The sequence below is a fragment of the Drosophila miranda genome, chromosome 3, assembly GCF_003369915.1.
Source record: "Drosophila miranda strain MSH22 chromosome 3, D.miranda_PacBio2.1, whole genome shotgun sequence".
In the NCBI taxonomy this organism is placed as follows: Eukaryota; Metazoa; Arthropoda; class Insecta; order Diptera; family Drosophilidae; genus Drosophila; species Drosophila miranda.
Window position 1 is genome coordinate 1,672,912 of NC_046676.1, and position 11,293 is coordinate 1,684,204.

Below are 11,293 nucleotides of genomic sequence, written 5' to 3' on the forward strand. Positions count from 1 at the left end.
CTCCTACTACATAAACTTTAAATTTTTTAGAATCCCGTGACTCTACCGGGAGCGAACTCCGAAAACAACACTATGCCTATTCCGAGCATAACGGACATTAAATGGCACAATCATAGGGCGTACCCGAAAAGTACTAGTGGCTTTCGTCGGCGTGTTCCAAACTCTCGCGGGCGTGAGGTCTTGCGATGGAAGTCGACCCACACGATTCTATACCCACCCTTCCATGATTTCCAGTGGTGCGAAGGTTCTGGAAATCCCTAAAATTCTCACCCTACCCCATTACGTCACCCTGTCCCTTGGAAACGATAAGTCTACACCATGTTCATTGCTAATAACATTCAATATATTTCGTTGTACTTCATCATAGACATGTTGCTTCAATCAAAAACTAGCAAACCAAGTTTCACTTCCAAAAATAACACAAGTATTGAACTACAATCAGCAGGCAACTCAAAAAAAAATTTTAGTGGAATGAAAAAAAAATTTGGAGGCTTAATCCCTAAGGAGGAAAAAAAATTTATAGATATAGGTATATATAAACGGTGGAGTATAAATAGAAAAGATAGGAATATAATATAGGATATTCGAAATAAGTAAATTAGGTATGTATAAAGGAAAAAAAATAAAAATCAAAAAAATTTTCAAAAGCAGCGGGGGTCATACCAGCGATCAGCAATGGTGAGCCAAAACGAAATTTAATTAAACATTATAAATTTATTTATTTTTTTTTTTTCTGGGTTGAGGAGATTTTTTTTCTATGTTGGTTAGTGTATGGCTTGGCTACGTTTCTATGCATTAAAAGAATGCAGGGAATGCGAGCAAGGCAAGCTTAGCAGAATGGGCACCGAAAAGACCGAAAAGCTTCGAGCGTGTGGAACGCAAGCGTTGCGCTCTCTTATCAGCAGCGGCTGGCCGCTGCGCATGCGTTTTAGATTTTGACGAAGACAGGCGCAAAGGAGAAATTGAAATTGGGTCACTTACGGCTTTAATACAGTGGTCCCTCGCTGAAAGGCGCCTTTCGTTGTGGAGCTGTGGAAACCATGTTAATGTGTGCCCAGGTCGGAGGGGGATTGGTAAATAGGGGGTGTATGAAAAAGGTTTTTTTTTTTTTTTTGTTTTTTTTTTGTTTTTTGTAGTCTGTTACTTTATGATTAAGTTTTTCGGTCTCCAACCCGCAAAAATAAATTCCGTTTTGAGAACTTTCACATTCCCGCCTATCGAGGTAGGACTGTGACGCAGAGTTAAGGAAAGTTACATAGTCATATAAGTGCTCAGAAGGAACCAAAAAAAATTACAATTAAAACTACACTATGCTACGAAATCTGGGTCCGGATCCGTGGCGGCGTCTTCTGGGCCGTCGCAGACAGCGAGTTAGCGGCGCATAGGGGGGGGGTGATCTTTATGCCCTCTATGCCCTCTATGCGCGTACGTTAGATAAGGCGCAAGGGTGATGGCCGGTGGAGGTTATGTCGCCGGGCAGGTGGATGCTTCAACGACTCCAAAAGGAAAAAAAAAATCTCGGCCCCACACCAAGGTCGACTCCGAAGAGTACTCCCGTCAAGGGTGGGAGTTTGGTGTGGGTGGGGAAGAACTTTGGGAGAGCCGGGTGGCTACCGCTCGGGCCAGGGCCCTATGGGCGAAACAGAACCAAAACCACGAGGGCTAAGAAAAAAATCTAAATTTTCCCTACAGGGCACTTTAACATACCGGTTTTTCGGACTTTTCCACGGAGACACGAGCGTTGGGTTCTCCTGGCAGAGCTGCGGGACGCACGGGTTTGCAACAAGAACAACACTTGCTGGCGAGGCGAGGCAAATATGCACTTTTCGCCAGGGTAGTTTCTTGCCAGTTTTCTCGGCGCACGGTATTAATTTTCGCCCGATTTTTGCGGCGCGCCCACCGTGTGGGATTTTCCCCGTTCCGTTTTATTTCTTTTCGGTTTGTCTTTGTGCACTTATTTGGGTTACTTTTCTTTTCTTTTGGGCTTACACGTGGTCGATTTAGTTATATATTTGCTACCGACGCGGAGATAGCCACCGGCTGCACAGATTCAAATTTTCGAAAGAGAACGTTCTGGTGCTTTTGCACTGCTTAAATAAGAGCTTACCGATCTTAAAGCTCGGCTTCGAAAGCTCCGTTGCGATGCGCTGCACAGCACTTACGGCAGCTCAGCTCAGCTGTTCCCTACCTCGAGCTTGCTTGCACCATACTTGCACTATACTATGCCCTGCAGCGATAATTGGCCCAAGGTTATTGCATGCGATATCCGAGCACCATAGCGATAACCTATTTTGAATCGGTATTGTCCAACCGCAACCGTTACACCACCCGATAATATGCCACCGTTAGACGGAATATTAGCGGGAATCAGGATCGAATGTCTTTCGCATGAAAGGTTCCTATTTCTCGGCCCTGCAGATTTTCCAGGAGGTAGAAACAATTACCCAGTTTTTTCCGCACGCGACATTTCAGAAATTTAGGAGCCAATTTGGCATTAAAATTTTGCGTGAATTTGCTCAAGGAAAAATTTCGGTGAAATACTTCCTGACCTTCTCGGAACGACACAGGCTTGGCTCGTAAATTGTATTGAGCAACGTTGCGCTCATACGCTTTCCTAATATTGCCCTGTATATCTTTTCGAATTAGAGCTAAATTGTCTGACCTAGCTACCGGGACAACGGGTTCTTCCAGCAAGTCTAAATCCTTCAGAAGCTTATAATCCGTCCCATGGGTGAGCATATCTAAGCCAAACAGGGCTCGATATGGTGAACAACCTAAGGACTGATGTAGTGACGATCGCAGCGAACAAGATATACTTGAGAGATGCTGATCCCAGTATGTCTGATCCTGCGGAAGATATGCTCGCACGGCCGCTAACAATGAACGATTTACTCGTTCCGCCGCATTACTTTGGGGAGAGTATAGTGCCGTGTACATATGTTTAATTCCCAGCTGTGTCAAGAATGCGTTGAATTCTGTAGCTTTGAATTGTTTTCCATTGTCGCTAACAATAGTTTCAGGCACCCCATATGCATGAAAGATATGCTTTAGCAGAAATTCTTGGATTACCACGGAAGTAAATTTCTTCAGGGGGTGTAGCCAATGGTATTTACTGAAGTGATCTAAGACAATTAGCAAACCAACATGTCCATTTTTTCTGCGTGGATAAGGTCCAAGCAGATCTATGTATAATCGTTGAAATGGTCGACAAGTTGGTATGTGGTTTCCCATGGGTGGCCGCAGAGTATAATTAGGAGCTTTGCATGCTTTGCACACCTCACAACTACGAATATACTCTCGAACATCTTAAGCTAAGCCGGGCCAAAACAGACTTCTTCGAACTTTTTCTATGGTCTTTTGCATGCCGGCATGCGCTGAAGTAGGATTGTCATGAGCTTGTTTAAGAACGTCGGTCTTCAATCGCTCGGGAACCCATAACTTCCAAGTTCGACTGTCTTGCTCCGCCTTTCCATCTGCGTGTTCGGTTCGAATGTACAGAAATTGGTCGATAATCTTCAGATCGGGCAGTTGAGAGGAATTTTTCTGTTACTGTTCTTTTAACTGTTGGTAGCTCTCATCCTGAAAGGCATCGGATTCGAGATCTATCACAGGACTCATCACTACTGCGGATACTTCAGGTTCATGTAATCGGGAAAGAGCATCGGGGACAATGTGATCTTTTCCTTTTCGGTGCGATATCGAGAATTTAAATTGCTGCAATCTAAAAATCCATCGAGCTAACCTCCCCGACACGTTTTGCTGGCGCATTAGCCACAACAAACTGGAATGATCAGTAACCACTTCGAATTCCTGCAGTTCCAGATAGCAACGGAATTTTTCGATGTCCAGAATTACGGCCAAGCACTCGCGCTCCGTAACGCTATAGTTACGTTGCGCACGACTTAGTTTTTTCGACATAAACGCTATTGGCTTTTCCTGCAGATCCACCAATTGCACGAGCACGGCTCCTATACCAAAATCACTAGCATCACAGTGGAGGAAAAATTTCTGTTCGAAGTCTGGGTTTTCGAGCACTGGAGCAGAAGTCAACACGGTTTTTAAAGAGTCCATTGCGACTTGTGCTTCCGGGGTCCAAATAAATTTCTTTTTGTTGGAAAGAAGCTCGGTGATAGGACAGGATAGCTCAGAGAAATTCTGGATGAATCTCCGGTACCAGCCACAGACCCCAAGAAAGCCGCGAACCTGTTTTAGATTCCTTGGCGGTGGCCAGCTCACTATACAAGCTACTTTGGAGGGATCAGTGCAAATACCTCCATTACTGATGACGTATCCAAGATAATTTACGCTGGTGACACAGAACTGACTCTTCTTAATATTCAGAGTCAGGTTGGCTTTTCTGAACTGTTCAGCGAGTCGTACCAGCACGGCTAGATGGGAAGAGAAATCTGCTGATACGATGCAGAGATCGTCCAAGTATCCAAAGACGCAGTAACGCAAATCCGGGGAATGATCTCATCCATCAAACGACACATAGTGGATGGAGCGTTACACAGGCCAAAAGGCATAACCTTAAACTGATATAAAGGCCTTCCCGGGACCGTAAAAGCAGTTAGTGACTTGGAATCCTCAGAGAGTTCGATCTGCCAATATGCATCTTTTAGGTCCAGCTTGGTTATTATATTTGCCTTGGGCAACCGGGCAAAAATACCATCGATACTTGGTAATGGGTAGGCATCCTTACGGGTGACTTCATTCAGTCTTCGAGCATCGAGACACAGACGGACTTTGTTGGGCTTGAGAACCAGTCGCATTGGCGAACTCCAAGCACTGGATGACGGTTCGATAACGCCTAGTTGGAACATGCGATCTACCTCAGCATAAAGCAACTTTTCCACCGCTGGGCTAACCGGGTAAAAGCGTTGTTTTACGGGGGCGGCCTGACCTACATCGATATGATGCTTAAGCAAGGCCGTACGCCCTAGTCCCTCCGTCGCGTTGGGAAATAACTGTTTAACTACCTCGAGTTGTTGGTTTTGCTGTCTAGTTAAAGGATACCGTAAGGGATCTGGTTCGGCTGCCTCATCGTCTTTCGAGCTTATCTCGACAGCTGCAATGATGTCTGGGGCCAGCGAAAAGGATCTCCAAAAATCGTGACCTAGGATTAGATTTTGTGTCAGGGATGGAATTATATATAACTTCATGGGTTTCTCGATAGTTCGATAACGCATGATGACATTTAATACCCCAGTATCTGTTGACTTTGGCCATCTGCAGTTTTTGCAGTGGCTTTTATTAGTTTATATTCAGAAAAGGATGAAAAATCAGTCTGAGCTACTTCAGCACCTATACAGCTGATACTTGCGCCGGTGTCTAACAGCCCCTGTTCTGTTCGACCCAGAAGGGATACTTCGGCATAACTGCGCATATCCTTGGGACTATTAATAATAGCGGAAACTAACAGTCTACGGTTATTTTTGACATTATCATAATATTTTCTTAAACGCTGGATTCGTTTTGGGGCTTTATGTGGTTTTTCATTAAAAATTCTGTTTCGAACCTCTAAATATTTATGAATCCGTTCGGGATAGGGTAATAACCGACAACTTCTCTTTACGATCGTATTCGTTTCCTTTCTTTTCTCACAACAAGAAGCCAAACTCTTCTTGTCTCGCTCTAAGTCAACGGGCAAGATTAATGGTGGTTTTTTGGGGGCATCCGGCTGTTGTTGGATGCACCCTTCTGACGGTTTTCCGAAGCTCTACGAATGCATGTTTGGCACTGCCTCTTATAGACATTCGGAGCTCCACAGCCGTAACAAAATATCCGCCTATCTGCCATACAATTTTCCCACACATGTCCAAGCTCCTCACAATTCCAACAAGAACGCTTAGCCGTCGAACTTTGAATGGCCTCTACGCTGATATCCTCATACTCTTCTTGATCGCTTTCAGGGCGCGATTCCTCCAGACTATGTATCGAACGGCGGCCGACCGGTGGCCGAGACTTGTCAGATTTCTGTAACTCCTGCACTAGATTTTCATGCATCTGTACTAATCTTCTCAATTGACCAACTGAGCTAATGGACTGATATAAGATTTTGTGACGGGTTTCGGGAAGCAAATTTGCTTTTAATATTTCTATTAATTCCTCTTCCGCCATTTTAATGCCAAATTTATCTATAAGACCAGCCAAGGCGTCGTGAAAAGCGACGAAGAGTTCTCCGACGTGTTGCTTTCGAGCTCGAATCAATTCCTTGCTCATAAACTCAGAAGGATAGTCTTTATATTGTTGTCTAAGAGCTGCACAAAATTCTGTCCAAACGATGCGATCTACCTGCTTGTGGTATCTCCAATACCAATCGCGCGCTTTGCCAACCAGCAAGATGTGCAAATGTTTGCAAAGGCCGAGAAAATCGCTATCCAAGGTTTCATCGGTTAATGTTTTGACTCGGTAAATGAATTCTTCTACCCCTAAACCATCGGTAGAACCATCAAAAGGAACATTCCACTTTTGCATAATGTTGGCCGTCTTGGCCGTTCGCAGGCTAGTCATGCTGTTTATACATGAAACTGGTGTTGGGATATTTGGCCTCGCATACCCTTCCTGCGGACTCGCTGGCGGCTGAATCTGCAAAGTGGATATGGCTCTGGCCACAGTGCGCTCAATTATCTGTTGGAGGACATCCAAGTCCAACCCCTGGCTTAGAGGGGCTGTCCGTGCATTGGGTGCTTCCCAAGGGCTAGAGTGAGTGGCGACATTAGCTGACGGAGCTTCAGTCTGGTTGGAACTATGGCTAGCATCCAAACCCGACAAACACACTACTTCCGGACCGGAAGATCGACCTGGCGGGAACTTCGGGACCTGCTTTTTGGCTGGTGCTCGAGTTCTTTTGGAACGAGTTGGCCTAGTGGTTCGTTCTACCGGGACTAAACCTACAGTTGGAATTTGGCTCAATTGGGTATTCTCGCCATTTCCCTCGGATATCTTTCCCGTCTCTGGCTGAAAATGTCCATTTGCCGGGGTCTGTACGACCTCCAAAGCTTTGGCAAGACTTCGAGTAGTAATTCCCGAGGGACCGGGTAATTCTGTTGGTTCCGGCTGCGGCTTGTTTGGAGAACAATTGCCAACAACTAGTTTTGCTTGCGATAACGTACATACTCGGCTACAGTTCGGACAATCATCGTGATGAGGGAACCATTCTTCCAGACATGCTTTATGGAAAACGTGATTGCACGGAGTACAAAAACACGGCTGAGTATTGGACATTTCGGAGCAACAAATGCCGCAAACGTTTTCCGAGCTCAGCGGATTGTTTTGCTGAGGACTATGTCGCAGCGGCATTTTTATTAAGATTTTTTTTTTTTTTTTTGTTTTCTTTGCTATATTCTACCAAATTTTTCCTAGGGTGACATTTAGTGGGTGACATAATAAGATAGGGATAGGAGTTGCGAATCTTTGGAACAGCGACAAAAGAATTGATTTGGTTTGGGCTATGGTTTCTAATTTGCATTGTCTTAGTATCAGTGCACTGGTTTAAGTGTCCACATATGATTCGGCAAGGATACGCAAGCAGCATACGCGCTAGTTCTAGACAACCATATGCAGCCACCGCTGCCGCTGGAATAATACCCGCCAATGGTAAGGGTATGAGTGAAGACCAAATCTGGGACCGCCATCTCTGTGCTTCCATCACCCGTACAGGGACAATCAGTACTGATATCCGGCCGAAACCAAATATGCAATATTCTGCAATTGTATGCAACCGTATGCTATGCGCAAAGAGTAACAATACCAAATCCGAATCAACCTCACAATTCAATCTATTGAAACTAATATCCGCTGAATTAACTGTAGCTTGGAGGACGCGACCTAAACCAATCTCGCTTGTTCGGTATGAATACGCAAGCAGCATATATACACATTCCAGACAACAAGTTTGACTAGCCCGACAGGATGCGTCAACATGGGAACTACTTTCTCAATTCCGGATGATCACTTAAGCTTCCCTTCGTCGTAGACTCGACAACTTCCCCATAAAACTCAGAGGAACAACCAGTATTAGGATCCAAGCAGAATCCGCAATATTCTGAAATTGTATCGGAGCAATGACCAGATCGTTTAGAGAAAACTAAAGTCAGCATTAAGCATATGAATACAAACGAGCAATAGGTGGGACGAGCCAATAGCTGATTTTGTTGCTAAAGTTACCAATACTTTTTACTGTCACTATAACTTTGGCTAGGGACCCACGTTGGGCGCCAAAAATTTATGTAACAACGTTACACCCTCGCGTCCAACTGGGTATAGACAGTAGCTAGCATTGAAAAAAAACCTGCCACACGTTGGGCGCCAAAAATTTATGTAACAATTCCACGATATATTTCTATCCGTGAGTAGGGGATGGATTGGAGGGGATGTCGAGGTCACGGCCGGGGGGGATTCTTTGGTTCCGTGCTCATTCGGTAACTTGGAGGGGGTTCGTTTGACCGCGTCTCGACTCCTACTACATAAACTTTAAATTTTTTAGAATCCCGTGACTCTACCGGGAGCGAACTCCGAAAACAACACTATGCCTATTCCGAGCATAACGGACATTAAATGGCACAATCATAGGGCGTACCCGAAAAGTACTAGTGGCTTTCGTCGGCGTGTTCCAAACTCTCGCGGGCGTGAGGTCTTGCGATGGAAGTCGACCCACACGATTCTATACCCACCCTTCCATGATTTCCAGTGGTGCGAAGGTTCTGGAAATCCCTAAAATTCTCACCCTACCCCATTACGTCACCCTGTCCCTTGGAAACGATAAGTCTACACCATGTTCATTGCTAATAACATTCAATATATTTCGTTGTACTTCATCATAGACATGTTGCTTCAATCAAAAACTAGCAAACCAAGTTTCACTTCCAAAAATAACACAAGTATTGAACTACAATCAGCAGGCAACTCAAAAAAAAATTTTAGTGGAATGAAAAAAAAATTTGGAGGCTTAATCCCTAAGGAGGAAAAAAAATTTATAGATATAGGTATATATAAACGGTGGAGTATAAATAGAAAAGATAGGAATATAATATAGGATATTCGAAATAAGTAAATTAGGTATGTATAAAGGAAAAAAAATAAAAATCAAAAAAATTTTCAAAAGCAGCGGGGGTCATACCAGCGATCAGCAATGGTGAGCCAAAACGAAATTTAATTAAACATTATAAATTTATTTAATTTTTTTTTCTGGGTTGAGGAGATTTTTTTTTCTATGTTGGTTAGTGTATGGCTTGGCTACGTTTCCATACATTAAAAGAATGCAGGGAATGCGAGCAAGGCAAGCTTAGCAGAATGGGCACCGAAAAGACCGAAAAGCTTCGAGCGTGTGGAACGCAAGCGTTGCGCTCTCTTATCAGCAGCGGCTGGCCGCTGCGCATGCGTTTTAGATTTTGACGAAGACAGGCGCAAAGGAGAAAATTGAAATTGGGTCACTTACGGCTTTAATACAGTGGTCCCTCGCTGAAAGGCGCCTTTCGTTGTGGAGCTGTGGAAACCATGTTAATGTGTGCCCAGGTCGGAGGGGGATTGGTAAATAGGGGGTGTATGAAAAAGGTTTTTTTTTTTTTTTGTTTTTTTTTTGTTTTTTGTAGTCTGTTACTTTATGATTAAGTTTTTCGGTCTCCAACCCGCAAAAATAAATTCCGTTTTGAGAACTTTCACATTCCCGCCTATCGAGGTAGGACTGTGACGCAGAGTTAAGGAAAGTTACATAGTCATATAAGTGCTCAGAAGGAACCAAAAAAAATTACAATTAAAACTACACTATGCTACGAAATCTGGGTCCGGATCCGTGGCGGCGTCTTCTGGGCCGTCGCAGACAGCGAGTTAGCGGCGCATAGGGGGGGGTGATCTCTATGCCCTCTATGCCCTCTATGCGCGTACGTTAGATATGGCGCAAGGGTGATGGCCGGTGGAGGTTATGTCGCCGGGCAGGTGGATGCTTCAACGACTCCAAAAGGAAAAAAAAAATCTCGGCCCCACACCAAGGTCGACTCCGAAGAGTACTCCCGTCAAGGGTGGGAGTTTGGTGTGGGTGGGGCAGAACTTTGGGAGAGCCGGGTGGCTACCGCTCGGGGCCAGGGCCCTATGGGCGAAACAGAACCAAAACCACGAGGGCTAACATACCGGTTTTTCGGACTTTTCCACGGAGACACGAGCGTTGGGTTCTCCTGGCAGAGCTGCGGGACGCACGGGTTTGCAACAAGAACAACACTTGCTGGCGAGGCGAGGCAAATATGCACTTTTCGCCAGGGTAGTTTCTTGCCAGTTTTCTCGGCGCACGGTATTAATTTTCGCCCGATTTTTGCGGCGCGCCCACCGTGTGGGATTTTCCCCGTTCCGTTTTATTTCTTTTCGGTTTGTCTTTGTGGCACTTATTTGGGTTACTTTTCTTTTCTTTTGGGCTTACACGTGGTCGATTTAGTTATATATTTGCTACCGACGCGGAGATAGCCACCGGCTGCACAGATTCAAATTTTCGAAAGAGAACGTTCTGGTGCTTTTGCACTGCTTAAATAAGAGCTTACCGATCTTAAAGCTCGGCTTCGAAAGCTCCGTTGCAATGCGCTGCACAGCACTTACGGCAGCTCAGCTCAGCTGTTCCTTACCTCGAGCTTGCTTGCACCATCCCCAACTATACTATGCCCTGCAGCGATAATTGGCCCAAGGTTATTGCATGCGATATCCGAGCACCATAGCGATAACCTATTTTGAATCGGTATTGTCCAACCGCAACCGTTACAACATTCACACATACACATACATTACGCCTCTGATAGTGAGATTTCCAAATCTCAAGTCCAATGTGCCTGGTTTATTGTCAATCGTTTACCATCATTCACCTCACTTCGTAAAATATGCATGTGGCCACCTCCATATCGACGCTCCAGGGCACGTTTAACAGCCTCAGAACTCAATTTATCTAATTTGGGAATCGACTGTAGCACCTCATCTGCCAGACCATTCAAGGAAAGCACCAAAGCGGTCGCGCGGTTAGCTTCCGTCCAATTATTCTTCAATGCTGACATTTCGAATTGTATCATGAAAACGCCAAATGTTGTTGTGCCATCAAAACTAGGTGTAGCGAATTTCGGTTGAGATGTTGCCATGTTGTTGACCTGCTGATCTCGCCCATGTGGCGCCCTTCTCCTGAAAACACTGTCAACTTGAGGGTCGCTGGTGCGTGTATATTCGCGCCTGAGTCGTTTCTTGTGTAGAAGCAGTCCTTCAAAATCACTTAAAGTGCCGTCTCTATGACTTCCAGTCTGCGACGTTCGAATACCTCGAGGGC